Raw genomic sequence first — 20,901 nt, forward strand, 5'->3', positions numbered from 1 at the left:
ATGGAGTCGCACTTGTATAATGTGCCTTATTGAGGTAGATATATGGTTGGCGCTTGCCGCTCTATCTTCTACTAAGCATTGCAAGCAGTATCGATTTCTTAGCATCTTGCTCTTCAAGCCTATTTACACACGTTTAACAGGTCGGTTGCTTCCATCTTGTCTCATAGCACCGTTTCCTCACGTTTTAACATTGTCTCTTCTCTGTGTCCATTACATTTATTTTCGTGGTTACTCGCACTGGCGTGTTATCTTCGATAGCTGCTTTTGTTAATTCACGAGTCTTTTCAGGCCCTTGCGTCATTTCCACTGGCCTTCCATTAGGGCTCTTTGGGTCTCTTCATGGACCGTCTGTAGGTACTCTTCGTTTCATATCAGCAGCTGGTATGGCTGTCTGATAGGGTACCGTGCTGCCCAGGGTTGTCTGGTTATGGGTGCTTCAACAGGCATGGATCTTCTGATGTATACTGGGCAGAGTCCCAGTGCAGCTCTTTGTAGGTTCATTTGCTCTTCATACATCACATACCTTGGCGAGTACGCTCCTGGTACCTCGAAATGAAGGGAAGGGGTGCAGGCCATGTCTGGGACCTCCTCTACACTCCCCCCTCTGATCAGTTCATCGACCACTTCTGCAACCTCCTTTGCATTTATTTCTTTTGATTCTTCGGTGTCATGTTTATCGTCTTCAGCGTTTGTACATGATGGTGTGAATGTGTGAGCCTTTGGAGTCCATATTTTTATCACTCCCTTCAAACTCCCTGATGTTTTCACATGTTCGTCTTTGTTCCATGTCATTAGCTGACATTGCCCATTTGGGCTGCAGTAGGTCCATTTTCCTTCATACCTTCTTTGTTTTTTAGGGTATGTGAACCTTGTTCCTTCTGGTGCAAATCTTCTGGCTTTCACAAAGTCTCTTATTTCTTCATCAGTCAGGTCTCTGGGCTTCCACCCTGGCTCGACATCAACCATTATTTTCATCCCTATGGCCTTCTACGCAGTTTTCTGGCACTGTGTAATGATTATCTTGATAACACAGAATCCTAGCAATACCATTGCCAGTAGAGCTCCCAGAAACTTGAATATATCTGCATCCACTGTGGGACCCACGAGAATAGGTCTCCAAACCAGCTGTCATCATCCACTTCATCACTTTCATCGATCATCTCGTTTTTCAGGTTTGTCAACATGCTTATGGCCTCTGTTAGGGTTCCGTTTTCTTCATCGTGTGATGGTACAAATGTGCAACATGATTCTCTGATTTTTGCACAAACACCTCCATCCATTGCACTGATCATGTCAAGCACATATCTGTTTTAGAGGGTCATCAGTCTGATTGCTCTCAGCTCTTCTTTGATCACATTGAATCCTTTTATAGTGGTATTGATGGTCTGCAATAACTCCCATCTGGTTATCTGCAACCATTTAGCATTCACTCCAACTTGGATGTGGGGCAAGAGTAGTGTTGTCAATACTGTTGATTTGAGGCTGAACAGCCTGTGTTCGTACGGGATTGCATGGAATGCCTCTTCTGATTTGGGAGAAAAGGAATTTTCCCTCTTCATCCTGGATACCAGTTCCACAGATCTCCTTCTTCTTAGATGAGCATCTGCTTTCGAGAAACTGTCCAACTTCAGGTCATTCTTAGGGATCACTAGCGCGGGAACGTGGACGTTCACTAGTGTGCATATGCTTCCCCAGTTCTTCGGCAGCCTTATGTATGCCTTGGATCCACACGCCCAGTAATGGTCCATAATAACTGCGGTTCCTTGTGTCATTCCTGGAGCTTCAAAGATTCGTCCGCAGTTTTGATTCTCTCCCATCTTCCTTGTGCCATCGTTTCTGAAACATTGTTTCGGGCTCTCCAGTGGTACTATTTGCAGGGGTCCTCCTCTATCTTTGACCCATGTTAGTAGCTTTACTAGCTTTGGCCACAGAGGTTTGCATATTCTCTGCAAATTCTCTATTGCTTCTTTGCAGGCTCCAAGGACCATCCACGCTCGGCAGATTACTACTCTGTCCTCCCATCCATCTGGGAGACCACTGACCCCCAGATCTGCATTTGGCTTCTGTTCTTACAGATTTGAGCCTCTTCTGCAGTCTTTCCTTGAACGTTCAGTCTCGGGTTAACTTCCCATCTTATCCCTGATCCTTTGATGCCAGGGTTCTCGTACTTGATCACATGATTTCTGATGTGGGCTCGGATTCTCGTTTTAATGTCCTGGACGTAGCCATCTTCATCCGGGAAATCCTTTTCGTTGGCCCATATCAACAAGGCGTCTTTTCCCATAAATTGTCCTCTGGTGTTACACATTGCTTCATGTGACATAAAGTGTGCTGTAGGGACATCAATTTCTACAGCCACGAAGATCTTGGATTTTCCCATGCTGTATGGTAGGAGAGCACAGACGAAGCATTCTCCTTCCGACTGTCTTCGTCCTACTTCCTTCATGTGCTGGTACCATATGTTGTTTCCGAGATGGGCTGTGCTGTCCAGGTAATCATTAAGTTAATTGTTCTCTTCGTGTGGGCTTCTCTTGATTCTCAGCATTTTTCTGTAGTTTGCTATGACTATGTCTCGAAATGCATCTGTGCTGCTTTTCCTCTCTGCGTGTCTCAGTGGAGCAGGCTGCCTCGACTGCATCGCTGAGGTAGGAGAAGGGTTTGTGTTTCCTTTCCTTCCCTTTTGTATGTTGTCATAGACTTCCTCTAACCGCCATTGGCTCCCCAACCTCCCAACGCGTGGTCGTGTTGTAGGCCTTAGGCTTGTTCCTTGCGTTGGAGCAGGTGTGCTTGCTGGTATAGTCTCTAAAGTGAAGATTCCCCCTGCTAATAGCGCAGGGAGCTCTTGATTCTATTAAAGACAAGGAGGCGAGCATTAAGCTTTCTCTTATCTTTAATTCACTCTCCAGCAGTTTACACAAATACATCATATTTCGTGAAAATATTAAACTTTTTTTTTTTTTCAATAAATACTTCAAGTCCCATCATTCCCTGTAGTTCTAGTCTCTAGTCTCTGTGCCTTAGCCCTTCCTGTTCCTGTGTTCTTCCTCTTCTTTGACTGCTTAACTGTAATCCTCTGTATCATTAACTTGCCAACGGGCTCAACAACTTCCCTTTTTTCCTGCTTTCAGCAGAGTTCGATCTCTTGCCTCGGAACTTGCAATCTGATCGGAACCATCCAACCTCTTCGAATAGAATCATCCGTTCTTTTGGTCATCTCCTAGCGTTGGAAAGTAAACAATAGAGATATGTTAGGGCTGGGAATACACACCCTATTTCGAGGAGAAAACGGTCATCATGGTTATGCACAATTCATATTTCTTACATTACAATACTCTTCCCGTTTTCTGTGTATCTGGGTCGGGAATTTAATGCTCGCCTCCTTGTCTTTAATAGAAACAAGAGCTCCCTGCGCTATTAGCAGGGGGAATCTTCATTCTATGTCAAGACGGAGGCGATCATTAAGCTTGTTCAAAGCTTCTTGCTACTGCAGTTGCCATCGTGTTGATTGGTCTAAAATAAAACGTCCTATATGTTTTATCACTAGTCCAATCTGCTGCTTTCATGATATCTTGTAATGATGCGCCTTGCCCTAATGCTTTTGATGCCATCGCGCCTCTGACAGAGTGTGCTCCAAATGCAGATACATCAATGCCCGCTAGGCTCATGATACCTCTGACCCATCTCGCTATCGTGGCTGATGCTACGCCTTTGTGTGGTTTTCTGCGCGCTATAAGTATTTGGGTTGCACCTACTGGTCTCATTTCCACTGTCCTACACTCATATTCCTTAATACATGAGGCCACGCACCATTTGGGGTAGTCCTGCATGTATGGGTATGTGATTGTAGATGAGTCTGTTTTAGTTCTCTTCGCCAGGAAGAAAGTTACTCCTTCCGGTCCATATGTTTTCCTATCTATTTCCAGTGCCTTCACGTCTGCTACTCTCCTGCACGATACCATACACAGTAATATGGCTAGTTTCCCTGATAGTTGTTCTAACGATAGGTATCTGTTGCTAGGCCAGTCTGATAGTAGTTTCAGCACCACCGATACGTCCCATAGTACTTTGTACTTAGGTTGTGGTGGCTTCCTAAATCTTATGCCTTTCAGGAGTCTAATCACTGCTATGTTCTCCCCTACTGGAATATCATCCAGTGGCATGTGACCTGCTGAAATTGCAGATCTGTAGACTCCTATGGTTCTATATGCCTTGCCGTCCTGCAGAAGTTCTGCTAGGAAGTTCAGTATTTCGACTAAAGGTGCAGAAACGGGATGAAGATCTCTCCTTCTGCACCATGACGACCACTTATTCCAAGCTGCGTCGTAGCTCCTTCTGGTTGACGGTGCCCAAGACTCGGCGATAAGACTTGCAGCCTGCGCCGAAATGCCTGGGAGGTTCCAGCGTCTCCTGCTATCCTGCACGCCATCAATGGCAACGTCCCCTTCACTCTCAGAGGGTGAAATGACCCAACTGGGTCCGTGAGCAGGTCCACTCCTTGTGGCAGCATTCTCGTATAATCTACTAGCATTTCTATGAGAGTTGGGAACCAGACTTGTGATTTCCATATTGGCGCTATTAGTATCAGATTCGCTGCTTCTCTGCAAGCTTTCGCTAGCACTCTGCTCAACATTAGGAACGGCAGGAAGGCATATAACGTCTGTTCCCTCCAGTCCTGCAGGAAGGCATCTACTCCAGCTGCTGCTGGGTCTAATCTCCAACTGAAGAACCTCGTCGTCTGTGCGTTCAGTCTGGACGCAAACAGATCTGTGTGGACCGGCCCCCAACGTTCTTCCAGCTGTTGAAAAACTACTCGGTCCAGCTTCCAGTCGCTGGAGTCCGAGAGGTACCTGGAGTTCCAGTTCGCTATCACGTTCTGTGATCCTGGCAGGTATTCCACTACTACTGAAATCCCTGATTCCAGGCAGGAGTGCCAGAAATCCTTGGCTATCTCTGCCAGAAGTTTGGACCTCGTTCCACCTAGATGTTTGATATATTTCACTGCTGAAATGTTGTCCATTTTCAACAGAATACAGGATTTCACTTTCCCTTTCGTAAACGCCTTGATCGCAAATGACCCTGCTAGTAATTCTAGACAGTTGATGTGAAGTTTGAGTTCTTCCGAGCTCCACTTCCCTCCTGTCTGAAGGTCTCCGCAACGGGCTCCCCAGCCTGCTCTGCTGGCGTCCGACTCTATGATCAGGTCTGGGCGATCGCCGAAAATGGCTCTCCCGTTCCATGCTTCCATATTTGCTAGCCACCACTCCAGCTCTGTTCTGGCCTCCTGGTCGATGTGGACCAGCTGATGATATTGCAGACCCTGCTGAAGGTGTCTTATCTTTAGTCTCTGAAGGGCTCCATAGTGCAGAGGCCCTGGGAATATTGCTTGTATGGAGGCTGCTAGGAGGCCCACCACTCGAGCTATTGCGCGTAATGATATAACTGGTCTGCTGAGACATGTCTTTATCTCTCTTTTTATGTCTCGAATTTTTCTGTTCGGAAGCTCTAGTGTCGCTGATCTGGTGTCTATCACGAAACCTAGAAATTCTATTCTCTTGGCTGGTCTCATTTCTGATTTTTCTCGGTTCACTAAAAATCCCAGCGACGTCAGGAGATTCACTACCCAGTCGGTCTGATAGTGGAGTGTCTCCCTGCAGCTGGCCATCAGTAGGATATCGTCCAGATATATAATCATACGAATCCCTTTCTCTCTGATCGCTGCCGCTACTGGTTTCATAATTTTTGTGAAGGCCCAAGGTGCTGATGCCAGGCCAAACGGCATGGTAGCAAACTGCCATAATTGCTCGCCCCAGTAAAATGCTAGGAATGGGCGGAACTCTTTTCGAACTGGTATTGTCAAATAAGCGTCTTTGAGGTCTATCCACACTAACCAATCGTCTTGTCGGAGTGAGTCTCTGAGGTGATGAGTACCTTCCATTTTGAAGTGGTTGTAAATTACCCATCTGTTCATGTCCTTTAGATTTATTACGGGTCTCACTTTGTCCTTTCGATGGACTAAGAACATGTTGCTCACAAATTTGGGAGATGTCACGCAAGGCTCTATCGCTTGTTTCTCCACTAACTGCAGCAGTTCTGTGTGCAGAAGATCTATCTCTTTTCGTGTTTTCGTTAGAGGGCGTGGTGCCTGACCCTGGTAGGGAGTCTCTATAAAATCTATGAGCATGCCTTTTGCTGTCTGTAACACCCATGCATCGCCAGAAAGCGCTTGCCAGTTCTCCCAGAATATTGCTGTTCTCCCCCCAACTGGTGGATAATTTGAGACTCTCACCTGCGGGAGAATTGTGTCCTCTCCCTTGTCCTCTGCTACGTCTTCCTCTCGGGAAGCGACCTCTTGGAGGGAAGAAGGCGTCTGGCTGTCTGTTTTCCCAGTAATTACTCCTGTTTCCTTGAGGCCTCCTGAATGTTTGGTAGTGACCGGCCGCTCGGCCTCTAGACCGACCGGTCCCTCCAAAAATTTGTGTCGGGAAAATCTTTTTCATGGATGCCTGGGCCTTTTCTAGGGATGTGTATGTTCCAACAAACCTCCCCATTTCTTTTCCGAAGGTTTCTCCGAATAGAAGGCCTTGTGCGGCTTCGCCCGCTTCATAGGATGACAGGTCTCCTAACTTCTGATAAATTTTTAGCAGGAGCCCTTTCCTGCGTTCAGAAGAAATTGCGCAGTTCGCATTGCCTAGCAGACATACTGCTCTCTGGGCCCAGTTTGCCAGAACTCCTGGGTCCACTTCTTCCCCCGTGTCCTTCGCACGTTCTGCTAGATCCATGATCTTCGCTAATGGTCCCGCTATGTCAAGAAGCTTCTCCTGACAGCTTTTCCAAGAGCGGTCAATGCCCTTTCTTGGATCTTTATTCGCCTTTGATACAAATGACAGCATTTTCGGATCAAGCTCCGGCGCCTCTGCTACTTTCCCCGGTAATTCTGGTTTCAGGCACTCTGCCCTCATCCTCTGCCTCACTTCTTTTTCTAAGGCCTTACGCAATCTCTGCGTCATGTATTTCGCCACTCTTGGCGACGGTACCCATTCTGATGATCTTGGGTTTCTGATATCCTCGGGGTTAAACATATCGGAGGTCTCCTCCTCCTCTAAATTGTTGAGCTTTCTGAGCCTCTTCCTCGGCGGAGGTTGGCTGCTCTCGTCCTCCACGTTGTCCGCCTCTTCTTGCGAGGAGGTAGGGGATTCTGGGATTTCCTCTTCGGGAAAAACTCCCTCTATATTGCCCATATTATCATCCCCTGGGTAGGGGGTCTCGAGGCTCGGCACCTGTGTTTTCTTTATGAACGCTTCTCTTAGCTTACTAAAAGCGTCACCAACCTCCGGGGCCTCAGTATTCGCCCCCTCAGTTTGGCCCAGGGGGTCAGAAGAGTCCTTGCTCTTCCGGGCCTTGATACACCCCTTGGGGTCCTTTGCAGCGACCCTGGTGGACGTGCTGTCTCCGGTGCATTTACCTTGAGTACTCAGGTATATTTCTATGGTATGTATCCTGTCTTGCAGGGGTCTCACACCCTGCGCTACTGCCTCTGTGAGCAAGTCTCCCAGCACTTCTTTAAGGCTGTAGGCTAAATCCTCTGGGTAGGTAGCCTCTTGCTCCTCATCACTCCACTCAAAGTTAGACATTATTGTGCTGTTCAGGTGCCTTCTCAATACCTTTCCAGGTGTAATTGCACGTCCACTGCTCCACTCTATGAGGCTGCACCTGTTTGCCCTTTTTTCCTGCAGTGCAGGGTACTTCAGATATGGGCTTTCTGATTTATCAGTGAAAGAAAGTGCTTTTCAGCTATCTTGCCGTGTAATTAGTCTTTTTCTGAGTTTATTAGTGTTCCGAACACGAAACGCGGTGAAAAACCCTTTCGAATTCCGGATTTCACCGCTTCGTGTATATTGCTCCTCCTCCCCAAAGGTGGGGGCTCTCAGGAGCTGAGCGCTCTCGCTCTGATTGGCTCCCGTGCGCTTCACTCTTCCAGGAGGAGGGAGTCCCCCTCTCCTAGAGCGCGAGCTTCCGGGTCCTCGTGCTCCACCCCCACGAGGGTGGGGGCTATCTCACTCCCTAGCGCGAGCGGGAAGGCAAGATCTCCCGCTCGCGCCGCTTGCTCCGCCCCCCCAAGAGTGGGCGCCGCTTGCCCTCGATCGCGCTATGGAGCGCTGCGGGCTTACCTGAGGAAATCGGCAGGCCCCTACTGTGTCGGGTAACGCGACACGGGGCCGCCGAAGCTCCTCAGCTAAATATAAACTGCTACGCTGCGCGCTGCACTCACGTCTCGCAAATACTCTTATGACAATGTCTGCCTTATAAAAATGTTAACACACGATCTCACATGTATATTAAATAAACACATTCGCGGAGCTCTACAATAACATGTTACTTATCTGGAGAGCAGGAAAAGAAGAGGAAGAACACAGGAACAGGAAGGGCTAAGGCACCGAGACTAGAGACTAGAACTACAGGGAATGATGGGACTTGAAGTTTTTATTGAAGAAAAAAAAAAAAGAAAAGTTTAATATTTTCACGAAATATGATGTATTTGTTGAAACTGCTGGAGAGTGAATTAAAGAGTAGAGAAAGCTTAATGCTCACCTCCGTCTTGACATAGAATCCTTGTCAGCTCCTCGTGCAGTTTCTTTGCTCTGACTATGAATGGGAACACATAGTCTATCAGCATTTGTGTTTTCTCTGTGAATTCCTTTGTGGCTACTTCTGTTCTTTTGAGGGATTTTGCTATGGCCTCTCTCTCTAGTGGTTCACTTGGCTCCTCTTGGGTACTTCCGCTGTCTTCTGGAACTGATTGTTCGGCAGGCAGTCTCCCCTTCTCTGCTGCCTTCGTTGGAGGCCGTGTAGCCATTGACACTTGCCCTTGTCTGTGTGCATCATGTGTGTGGGTGCGTGCAGTGGTCAGTGCAGCGTTTTCATTCATTCCATGCTGACCCTGTCTCCAGATTTCCTCTTCATTTGTTAGCTCAAATGTGCCTAAATCATTGCTCATTACATTTAAATTTAGTTTGTTACTTTTATCATCAGGTTTCTTGGGACTGGAATGACTATATAGGGTCTGGGTGCTTTCGTAGGCCCCAGATGTTCATTATCTGGTGGGTGCACTGGGATTGGGACACTTCGTGCACCAATAAAGAAAGCAGTTCTGATTGTTAATGACAGAAAAACAATAACAATAACTATACATGTACATATAATCGTTCAGAATGACAATTTGCAGCATTTTCTTCCAGGGAGGTAAAATCAAGTTACTGTTCTGGGCCCCCATTTAGAATGAGTTCATAGTCAGTTATTTATTCCTTCTCTTGCTCTGGTCTCGTAGTTCGAGAGTTCATTACTATTAACGTGACGAGTGCTTCTCCAAATGTCCCCCCTCATGTGAGTGACAACGGTAGTCTCTGGGTACTCAGTACAGTTCCTGGGCTAGACTATGGAGAAGGGTTAGGCTAGCAACATAGGTACATCACATTCATTATGCATATCTATAATAGGTGAGCTCCCAGTGCACGCCTCAAATTTGCTTTGGTCCTGAGGACATGCTGGAACTTGCTCAATGCGAAAGAATGAAAAGATGGAACTGCTAAAAATCACACAAAAATAAAATGTAAAAATAAAAACAAAAATAAAAATAGAAGTGAATATATGAAAAAATAGGAAAAAATGAGAAAAATGAAGAAAAAGGAAAATAAGATGGTGAAGTTCTTGTGTCCGCTCCTTTCGCTCGGTCTCTCGGCGACAAGTTGAAGAACAGTGTCTCTCTCCTCAATCTGCTCCACGGCAGAAGGATGACAAAAAGGATAATAAGAAAAATAGAAGAAAAAATTTAAATAAACTAGGAACAAGATGTCGTAATCCTCTTTTCTGCTCTTCTCGATCTGTCCTCGGCGGAAAGTTTATTGGGATCTCCTCTTCACAAGGCTCTCCTCAGCAGTTGATGAACATAATTACTTCTCAGTTGCGCTATGATGGCTCTCAGGAGCTTGTTTAATTGTGCGTTCTTTACTGGGTCTCTGAGGGATGCGGGTACATCAATATTGTCGGGTCTCCCCACTAACCTAGGAAAGTTCTCAATGATGGGAAAGAAAACATGGTATGCATATTGGCTGTCTTCTGGTGATAATGACATTTGACCTGTTCTTGCTGGATTCGAGGCTACAGGTTTTTCCTTTTACGTGAACAGTCTCGGCACTTTCCTGCTGCATGGATTGCAACCACGTAGTTCAGTTTGTAACACACTCGGTTTAGGAATTTGTTGTTTCTTGGATTTCTGATAAAGGATAAGGTATCTGTGGTTCTCCCGACGAGTCCTGGGCATTCCTCTATGATGCAGAAAAACAGAGTGTATGTCAGTTCATCAATGATCACTTGTGGTGGAAGCATCTGTACCCTTATCACTGTACTCAGGCAGTACAATGAAGGCTTCCGTGATGACAGTCAGTAGTTGCCAGATTGTTTTCTTGCTGGCCGGATCTTGAATAAAGTCTGTGACACTGGTTCCTCTCCCTATGAGTGATGGGTATGATAACACCACAAGTTGGAAATAGGTTAGCACATCCCACTTGAGACTTCTGTTGGAATGTACCATAAGTTCTGTGAACAAAGTCTCAATACTGATTGCTTCAGGATACTGTGTTACACTCTCAGGCAATGGCCCTCATCAGGAGGTTGGAGGTAACCATGCCACTTTTAGCGGCATGGTTGCCTCCTTACCGCAATCTGGGCCCGGGTCCCTCGAATGAGGACTTACTGGGCCATCGCAACCTTGGCGAACCCGGTAATTCCCCGTCCGAGGAACCCGGACCCGGTCCATCCCCTTTCCCATTCGAGCTCCCATAGAGCTCAATGGGAATGGGGATGGAGCTAACAACGGGCCCGTTAATGACGGGCCCATTGTTGGCTCCCTGGTGTCCTCGCGGGACCCAGTATGGATGGCTGGTTTTTCCAGGCACCCATTGCGGGTCCCGGAAGGAGACCTTGTGGTAGGGCGGAATGGGTTTACCGGCACCGGCGCCTTTACCGGTGCCGGTAAACCCATTCCGCCAACCTTCTAATGAGGGCCAATGTCTTATTTGCAGTCTATCAGAGTCTTGATTCTTTGTACTACTTGGGCATGTCGTGCTTTCAAAAGTTAATTTTATCAATGTTGTTGTGGCTTTGGATGTGCTTCTCTTTACCCTGCAACTGGGATGTACAGAGTGTTCATTATGTCCTTATTACCCTTTGCTTGGGGAACCTGTCCAGTTTTATGCCACAACTTGCATCCGGGTTCTTTGTCTTGGTTTTCTGCTCATGCGTCCTTCTTCCCCACCATGGATCTTGTCTCTGCATTTGCTGAGGTTCTTCCCCATTGTCTGTGGTTTCTTCGGAGTTGGATGCAGCAGGAGGGCTCTCCCCTATATACGGTTTAATGTCATTTATGAAGATAGATGCCCTTCTGCCCTGCAGCTTGACGGCAGAGGGGGTGCAGTCCTCTACAATGAAAGGGCCATTACATCTTAACTCGTCCCACCTCTTCCTGGTAAAGTTCTTCACAAGCACGCTGTCACCAGGGAAGACGAGGGGCGCATGTACACCTTGCTCGGTGTCTGCTTCAGCACTTCCTTCTGTGTTTCATGCTGTGCCGTCCCCTTTTCGCCGTCGCTGCAGCTGGCCTGTAATGACAGAGGCACTGGATGTCATACAGTTTAAGTAGTCCTGCATCTCTGTTCCCAGAACCTCCCTAGTTGGCTGGGCATCACATCTAGCTCTATCTCAGGGGGTAAGAGGGGTCCTCATCCTTCTGCCTGTAACTATCTTGTGCGGCGTGAGATGATGGTTGAAGCCGGGTTGGTTCCGAAGTGCATACAATGCCAATGGTAGACAGTGCAGCCATCCCTTCTTTAACGTGAGCTTCAACTTGGCTAGCAAGCCGTTGATCCGTTTACATATCCCATTCCCCTCAGGATGATACGCCGACGAGAACTTGTGCTTTATACCAAGCAAGAAGCTAATCTGTTCGAAAACTGAATTCACAAAGTGGGCCCCGTTATCTGATCTCATTACCTCACACACCCCCCATCTAGGGAACACTTCTCTCACTAGGAACTTGGCAGCACAGGTAGTGTCGGTGTGTACAGGGTCCTGCTTCTATCCATCTAGAGAATGGACACACCACCACAATTAAATACCTGTACCCGTTGCACACTTGAATCATGTCAACGTAGTCGATATGCAAGTGCTGGAATGGTCCATTCGGTCTGGGAATGGTTCCTCTCACTACTTTTAATGTGTGCCCAGCGGTGAACAGTTGGCAGATAATGCAGTTCACCATGAAAAATGCAACATGCTCTGCTAAATTCGGTGTGAACCAGTCTTCTGCGAGCGTTGCAGCAAGATTTTCTTTTGACATGTGAATAGGGTAGTGCAGTTGCTCTAACGCTACTTTTGGAAGGGCGACAGGCATTACTGGTTTACCAGTGCTGTCTTGCCTCCACAACCAGTCAGAGGGGTTTAAAGAACACCCTCGATGGTTCCACAAATTTTTCTCCTCCTGAGGTGCCTCCCCCTGGAGCTCCATTAGCTGAGTCTGCCCCATACTGCTATAGGCTTCTGGTGTGGCTAGCGCTACCATCATCCTCTCATGGGTACGTGCCACCTCCACGTCCATGATTGTTTCATTCCTGGATGCCATGCGCTTGGCTTCCGTGTCCGCTTCATGAGTTCCACGTGACACAAAATCTGTCCCCTTGGTGTGGGCGGCACATTTCACGACCGCTATGCCCACTGGGAGCTGTAGTGCTTTTATCAGCCTGTCCAATAAGGCTGCATATTGCACTGGCGTGCCGTCTGCTCAAGGTAGCCCCTACTTTTCCAGCGCGCTAGACCTGCATGTACTGTGGACGTCACATAGGCTGAGTCACTGTACACAGTTACTTCCTGGTCTGCATGATTCTCAATGGCGAGTATCAGTGCCAGCAGTTCTGCAGCTTGCGCAGAATAGTGAGAGGGTATTCGCGCACTAACGAGTACTCGAAACTCTCCATTCGCTAGGTGTTTTACCACGGCCACGTCTCTATACCTTTGTCTGTCTTCTTGGTCGATTCTCGAAGAACCGTCAATGAACACGATTTCTCCACTTGCCAGGGCGTTTTCGTTTACCCTGGGGATCTCATCATAGAATTCCTCATAGTTCGCACAGTCGTGTATAGGTTCTCCCTCTGTGACTGGCTCAGCTATGAACGTAGCAGGGTTTACAGTTTTACATTGCACTATTTTGATCGATGGGTTAGAGATAATCACCTCATAGGCGGATGCTCTCTGAGATGTCAGTGTGCCCTTTGGCTTCTCTAGTATGGCGAACAGCGGGTGTTCAACATACAATGTCATGGAGCACCCCATCACGATGGATGATGCCTTTTTGATAGTGAATGCAGCAGCAGCTAGATTTTGTTCGCATGGGAAGTGGCCATTCATAACTGGGTCCAGACTCCCGCTGTAATATGCTAGGGGAGTTAGGAAAGATTCCATAATTGTAGGTAATTTTCCTTCCATGTGGCAACCCCCAAACTTTTTGCTGGTGTTTTACACCCTGATCTACACTTTGCCAGAGAAGCACAGCCTTATGCCGCACTCCTGTGGGCTTTCGCTCAATTGTTCTGGGGAAACTGACATGCCCTTAAGGCAGTCAGTACTGGGAGACTTTGTTTCCCTTAGTTCTTTCCTCATGTTGCAGCTTTTGAGAAACATGAAACAAGAGTGCACCGTAACTTACATTACCGCGCTCTTGGGTCTCTAGTCTTTCCAAAGGCCCTAGAAACTCTCGCTGGACTTATTATGAAATGTGCAAGTGTGTCACGGACGGGACTGGTGGCAGCTATCGTTTCTTTGTGTTTTGAACACCTTTTTGCCATGTTAACCACGCTTCCCGCGTTTGGCCCAAATGGGTGGCCTGGCCTCCAAAATGGCCATGCCACGAGGTTCTTTGTCCTGTCCGCTGGCCGTCTTGCCCCTTCACCTTCGCCCAGGTCGAGCCGACCCGGTGCAGTCCGTATTTGGTCATGCACGTTCCCGCGAAACACAACGCTTTCGCGGGCTTCTGCATGCCTTGTGTGTCCCTCCAGGATGTGGGTTGGGATGTCTGTTCCCAATACATATCCTGGGTGCCAGAAAGTCTAGAGTGTCCTGAATGCCTGGGACCACCGTGGTCCCTGATAGGTCCGCGTATGGTGTGAGTGTTTGTGAGCGGATCTCCCATTGGGCCCTCTCTGTTTTGGCGCGAAGAGAACTTTGGATAAGAGGAGGCTGAAAACACCACTACCATGTCGATCTCCTGAGTTCTCACGAACAAAGGATCAGGAGCCAAGTATCCTGCAACTAAGAAGCTGAGTCAAGGAATCGCTGGTGACCCGCTGAAGGTTTGGCACCCTGCACTGCTGTCAGCCTGCGAGACCACTCGGCCTCTGATCGAACGAGAAGGTCTGCAAAGGCGCTTCGACCCTTTAGAATAGTGGGAACAACTATTCTCAGCATCTTCACCAAATCCTGTACTTAGGCCTTCGGAAGCGTCCCTGGGCCATCCAGTGGACTGACCAGCCTACACAGGAATCTTGCTCTGTCACCGCCGTCTGGTTTACTGCTAATCCCGTGTCCTCGGCACTCTCACACGATTCGTACACTTGGCGTTCCCAGGTCTGAAGTGAGACGTGTGCTTTGGGACCGGAATACACGCGGTTGCCGAGTTGCCCTGCTGTGATAACAAACCTGTGCGTGTTCGCTGCATTTGGGACACCCCCGACCCTGACTCCTGCTGTCGCAGAATCTACACGGCATCGAGTCGTTCCTCTGATCGCATCTGAACCTGCCAGTACCGAAACTGAACTGGAGAAGCCTGGGTCTGCCTGCATCGGGGACTGGTGAGTAGTCAAAACCCTAACCGGTCGCCCTCCCGCAGGAGCCTGTGGCTTTCCATCGCTGTTGTAAACAGCAAACCCTTTCCCGCACTCATGCCCTGCTTCTGCCCCCAAGTGGAGGCCTTGCCTGAGTCACAGGGATTTGTTCACCATCTCTTCGTCCACCTTTCTGAACTGCCTGATTTCCCTGAAGAGACTCTCCTTTGCCCGTTGGTACCTGCGTGTGCAGGTACTTTTGAGCACAGGTCTCCACTCTTCGTAGGGCTCGGACTTCCTTCTAGTTAGGTAGCCTCTAATGTCGAACTGGGTCTAATGATTACTTGCACTGCCTGTTTTCCTCCCCATCTAGGTGGTCTGCATATTTCGTGCTTCTAACTCGTTAGTCCCCACTGTCTTGAATATATATTGTATTGATTGTGATGTGTTGGTTTACTAGAGTTTTACCGTGATTCTTTACTATGGTCGATGTTACAAAGGCCTTGTAATAAATGTGTCTATATTTTTAATATAACACCTGTCTGGAGTAATTTGTAAGCGTCCTTGCTTTGTGTGCTCATTGCGGGCTTTTAGTCACCCTCACCTCTCTTGAGACCTAGTCTTGACCGCCGCCATCGCTACCCTGATTGGTCTGGCTTGTCCAGAGGTTACCCTGCTCCAAAAAACTAGGATGGCCTTCTGAACCTCTGCCCCTCCAGGACTGGGAATATTTGTTCCCACTATTCTAAAGGGTCGAAGCACCTTTGCAGACCTTCTCATTCGATCAGAGGCCGAGTGGTCCCGCAGGCTGACAGCAGTGCAGGGTGCCAAACCTTCATCGGGTCACCAGCGATTCCTTGACTCAGCTTCTTAGTTGCAGGATACTTGGCTCCTGATCCTTTGTTCGTGAGAACTCGGAGATTGACATAGTAGTGGTGTTTTCAGTCTCCTCTTATCCAAAGTTCCCTTTGTGCCAAAACAGAGAGGGCCCAATGGGAAATCCGCTCACAAACACTCACACCATACGTGGACCTATCACAGACCACGAGTCCCAGGCATTCAGGACACTCTAGACTCTCTGGCACCCAGGATGTGTAATGGGAACAGACATCCCAACCAACATCCTGGAGGCACACACAAGGCATACAGAAGCCCGCGAAAGCGCTGTATTTCGCGGGAAAGTCCTAAGCAATATTGCGGTAGACAGTGTTGTTTTGCAGTACGTAGATGACATTCTGATCTGCAGCACCACTGAAGAGCAATGCAGGTGCGACTCTGTCTAGCTATTGACTATACTGGCTGAGAAGGGATACAAAGTTGATAAGGAAAAGTTGCAGTACTGTCAACAGGAGGTGTTGTACATAGGGCAACTGATCTCTCATGAGGGGAAAAAGGTAACCCCAGAAAGGGCTGAAGCTATCATGAGCATGGCCAAGCCGCGCACGATAAAACAAATGCAGAGCTTCTTAGGCCTGTGCAATTATGTCAGAGCATGGGTCTTTGACTACAGCTTGTATACCAAGTCCTTGCTTCGAAGAAAGCCCAGGCAACAAAAGGAGAAATTGAATGGACTGAGGCAATGGAGAAAGGGTTTTCAGAACTCAAAGGGGCAATTTGTAAGGCCCCAGTTCTCGGGATTCCTAATTATGCAGAGGAATTCTACCTGTTCTCACACTCTGATGGTAATTTTATGACTGCAGTGCTCGCGCAGCGACCCTCGCTGGGGTACAAGCCCCTTGTTAAGATGGATTTCTGAACTCTGTCATCATGGCGGATATTGTCTTCGCGATCCCTTCATCCGCTCCTCTGGACATGGGATATTGTCGCGCTTGTGGTAAAATTGCTCCTGGTTTCAGTTTAATTTTCACTTCACCTGCCCCCTTCAGGAGACCTACGTCATAGGGCCCTGTAGTCCATACTGCGGCAGGCACCTGGGCCATGTCGTCATCAAAGTATTCTGGACGTACCAGCGCCAACATCATTCTCTGTGGCACCTCCCGTTTGATCATTCTGACCCAAAATGTGAGACTTACTTCCACTCTTGTCTCCTCTAGGTCAGGGTGCTCTTCGAACAGATCGTCATCGGTGACGTCTTCGAGGGCGATAATCGCACAACATTGTCTGCCTTCGTCATCATATCCTTCGACCAATACCACTTTCCCTTGCACTGCGGCAGATTGTATCATTAAGGGAAATACTTGTCCCTCCTCTTCGTGCATGGGTATTCTTGGTCTGAACAGAAACTCATCAGGGGTTCTCATAGTTTTGTCTGCGAGGCCTGGCAGTCCCGTCATAAGCACCCACACCCCATATGCAAAGACTTCTGGCTCTAACGGTACAGCTCTCATGGCTATACGTCCTGAGTATGCTCTGATCATTTCGCACACATTTGAATAATGCATTCCTGGAGTGGAGCACACTATACCATTCTCGGTAAACGAGATGGTCATGTTTAATTTAGTCATCAGGTCTCCGCCCAGAATATTTACTGGGGTCTGACGTGAATATAAAAGGGGTACATTCATTTCGCGCTCTCCCACTGAGACTGGGAGTGGGTCTGTAAAGGGAACTCTACTATGAGCTCCAGTGAAACTCTGAGTATCTATAGCCTCGCCGGACAAGGAAAATGTACCCTCTCGTATGCATGAGCGCGTAGCACCCGTGTCAAATAAGAAGGAATATTCTTAACCCCCTATGGTGACATTCACCCTAGGTTCCCTGTTAGGGTCTGGTGTCACTGATAGGATAGAGCACATCAGAGTCCCCAGTGAGCTGTCCTATTTCATATATAAGTTCAGCCCACTGTATACTTGCTGATTTCCCCCATTTCCAGGGTTGACTCCCCCTCCGGAGCTAGTGCCCTGTGACATTTGTGGTGGTGCCTGCTCGGATTGTCCCTGTGGCAAGTTCCTCATGTTCGGTGGTTGAACCATTCGCTGTGCACCTTGCTGCATGCCTGACGCCTGCTGCTGCACTGTGTAATTTTGTGCACCGCCCTGTTGCTGGATGGCAGGCTGATTCACCATGCCTGCCCCCATCCCTTGGCTATTTTGCCACATGCCTTGGCTTCTGCACATGCGCGCCACGTGTCCTGTCATTCCACACAGCCAACACACTGGCGGTGGTCGGGCCATCTGTCCATGCGGCATAGCTGGAGTGCCCATCTGTGCGTTTTGAAAGCCACCTTGAATATTCTGAAATCCTCCTTGGTTACCTCGAAACCCTCCTTGATTACTCTGCCATCCTCTTCCTCCAAAACCCCTTCCTCTTGGGTAAAATCCTGCGTTACCCTGATTATTCTGTGAAGGGTTGGTCGCTTGTTGTGTGCTTGGTTCGGCTGGGCTGGTGAGCATGGCTCCCTCGAGAGCATACTTCGAGAGCTTCTGTCATGAATCGCTGGGTGCACCCCTTTTGGGCCTCATGGTCCCTGTCACAACGGACTTAAACAACTAATACCTCCAATACGGCCGTCCAACGCATTCCCTTCTCGCTCCATGCGTTGGACGTAACCCTTCTCTATTTCTAGACCACGCCTTCCGCAGCTCCGCGCGTCTCAATGCTATAGCGATTAGCGACCAGACGTGTGCTCCGTAGCTCGCGGTTCTTCTCCTTTCTACTCCGCTATCCCTTCCTCGAAACCACCCCCCCCCTTCTTCTTCCTCCTGGATTCTAGTTCTAGCGAACTTAGCTTGCCTCCTGGATTCCTGGATTCGACTTCCCGGAAAACTGAACGCATTCTGGATTCGGCAGAGACACGGGCCGCCTTCTTCAAAACCTGATCCATCCGAAAGAAGGCAGACTCCAAGAACACCGGTAAAGAACGGATTCAGGTGAGAAGGGGGGAACTCCTTGACAGTTTGAGACGCCACCCAATCGAAAGCGATATCGACATGGAGGCTGCCGTGCAGGACTTGATGCGTAGTATGCAGGAACTGTCAACCGAGGTACAGAATCTGAAAGCGGGAACGCCGCTCTCAAACAATTGGTACTATCCCGGGATTCTGCTACAAAAGAGATTGTTATACTGGGCGGAGTCATGGATAAATACGACGGCTCCGCAAAGACCCTTCGTGCATTCCTGCATTCGTGCCTGGTTCATTTTACCTTCAAGCCTTACTATTTTGCGACCCCCAGGGCCAAGGTGGCTTTTATAATCTCTCACCTTTCCGGGAATGCCTTAACTTGGGCCACTCCCCTCGTTAACTCTAGCGATGCCCTCCTAAACGATTATGATGGGTTTATACGTGCCCTAAAAGGCATTTTTGACCGCCCCGAGCAGGTCTATAGTGCACAAGAACGCTTGTTAGACTTTCAGCAAGGGACCCAGGATATGCTCACGTATGTGACCCGATTTAAACAACTGGCAAAAGAAGTCGACTGGTCCACTGAGGCGAGTTTTACCCTGTTCAGGAGAGGATTGAACGAAGAAATTAAGGATGAGCTGGCCAGAGTGGCACGACCAAGCTCATTCCAGGCATTAATGGATCTTGCCATGCAGATTGACTTCCGTATCCAGGAAAGGAAGTCAGAAAAGAAGAAATCCAGGGGAACTCCTTCCAAGGTATCATTTGAGGGTACCCCCAGACCAGAAATCAACCCAAGCCCAGTTTCAGAATCCGAGCCCATGCAGATTGGGGCCTTTCGTGGACCAATATCCCCACAAGAGAGAATGAGGAGAATTCATACGGGCTTGTGCATGTACTGCGCCTCAGATAAGCATTTGGTTAGAGAGTGTCCTTTAGCACCCCCTCAGCGTTCGGGAAACGCCAGCTGCCGATCCTAGATGGAGCAGAGCTTCGGGAGAGAGATGTTTGCTCCACATCCATTCCATCCTTGAACTCTCCTGGACAAAACAATTTGGTGGTACTGCAGGCCTTTTTATCACCATCCAAGAATACAAACTATTCCATTTTGGCCCTGGTAGACTGCGGAGCTATGAGAATTTTCATCGATCATGAGTGGGTTGATAAACATCAGATTCCCTACGAGTCACGAAGCACCATGCAGCCTGTGGAAGCTATCGACGGAAGACCCCTCACATCAGGGCCCATAAGCTTTCAGACCAAGGAGATCCAGCTTTCAATAAATCACCATTGAGAACTAATCAGGTTTGACATTATTAAGTCAGCTCATTACCCCTTGGTATTGGGCATGCCCTGGCTACAGAAACACAATCCATATATCAATTGGTCTGCGGGTTCCCTATTCCTAGGCTCAGAGTTTTGCATGTCTCATTGTCTATCCCTAGAACCTCCATTAACGCACCTAAAGGAACCAACAAAGGAACAACAGACACCACTAATGGTATCCAATGTCATGCAAGTTCCTGAAGTCTACCAAGCTTATGCTGATGTGTTTTCGACTGCCATTGTCCAGGCCTTACCCCCACACAGACCTGAAGACTGCGCCATAGAGACGGAACCCTCTGCAGTGATTCCCTTCGGCAGGATGTTCATTCTTTCCGAACCCGAGAAGAAGGCCCTAAGAGAATACCTGGATACCAACCTTCAAAATGGCACCATAAGACCTTCGAAATCTCCTGCTGGTGCTTCTCTATTCTTTGTTCCCAAGAAGGATACCAAGGAACTCAGACCCTGACTTGATTATCGCGGGCTAAATCAATGTACCCTCAAGGATCGGTACCCGTTACCCCTGATTTCGGATATCCTGGAAGCCGTGAGAGGCGCAGTGATATTCACCAAGTTGGATCTCAGGGGCGCCTATCATTTGATCCGTGTCAGGGAAGGAGACGAATGGAAGACTGCCTTCAGAACACCCTTTGGCCATTTTGAGTACCAAGTCATGCCCTTCGGATTGGCTAACACCCCGGCAATTTTCCAACGCTTTATGGATAGGGTGTTCTCTGACATGCTGTTTCTCTTTGTTATTGTATATCTGGATGACATATTGATCATTTCCAAGGATCCTAAACAACATGAAGAGCACGTAAAGGCAGTGTTGCAGAGACTCCGAGATCATAAACTCTTAGCCAAACCTGAAAAATGTTTGTTTCATGTGACCTCCGTCCACTACC

Source organism: Ambystoma mexicanum, chromosome 12, assembly GCF_040938575.1.
Source record: "Ambystoma mexicanum isolate Mex_15411 chromosome 12, UKY_AmexF1_1, whole genome shotgun sequence".
Taxonomy (NCBI): Eukaryota; Metazoa; Chordata; class Amphibia; order Caudata; family Ambystomatidae; genus Ambystoma; species Ambystoma mexicanum.